At 41.7% G+C, this 326-nt stretch overlaps 1 protein-coding gene across 4 annotated transcripts in view; it reads right to left on the bottom strand.

The window, feature by feature from the left end:
- The window catches only part of SYNJ2 (synaptojanin 2), a 66,089-nt gene that overhangs the window by 1,128 nt on the left and 64,635 nt on the right, over nucleotides 1–326 (bottom strand). The gene's annotated exons all lie outside the window — the stretch shown is intronic.

Here is a 326-nt window from a genome sequence, read left to right as displayed (position 1 = left end):
CTGAGGGGGATAAAAGGAGTGATAAATTTGAGAACAAATACAGTACCTTAAACTCTGAGTCACTTCTTGTGCAAGTTTTACTGATGGCATTGCTGAGAAAAGCTGACAGTACTGAAGAAATCAAGCAGTACAGAGAGAAGGCTTGACAGCACCATTTGAAACTGCCTGTTTGATTCTTCCTCAAGCATTATGCCTTGGACCAGTGTCCAAGTGTGCTATTTGAGAACAAGGATCCTCCAGCCCTGTTCACTCTCTGCATGAAAAATACTTCTCTTTCTGAGCATCTCTTTCTCATGTTAGGATTTAGCTCCAGGCTGAATTAACAC

This window comes from Phasianus colchicus, chromosome 2 (assembly GCF_987193195.1).
Source record: "Phasianus colchicus chromosome 2, bPhaCol1.hap1.1, whole genome shotgun sequence".
Taxonomy (NCBI): Eukaryota; Metazoa; Chordata; class Aves; order Galliformes; family Phasianidae; genus Phasianus; species Phasianus colchicus.
Note: the sequence above shows the minus strand (reverse complement) of the source record. Positions and strands in the feature narration are given on the sequence as shown.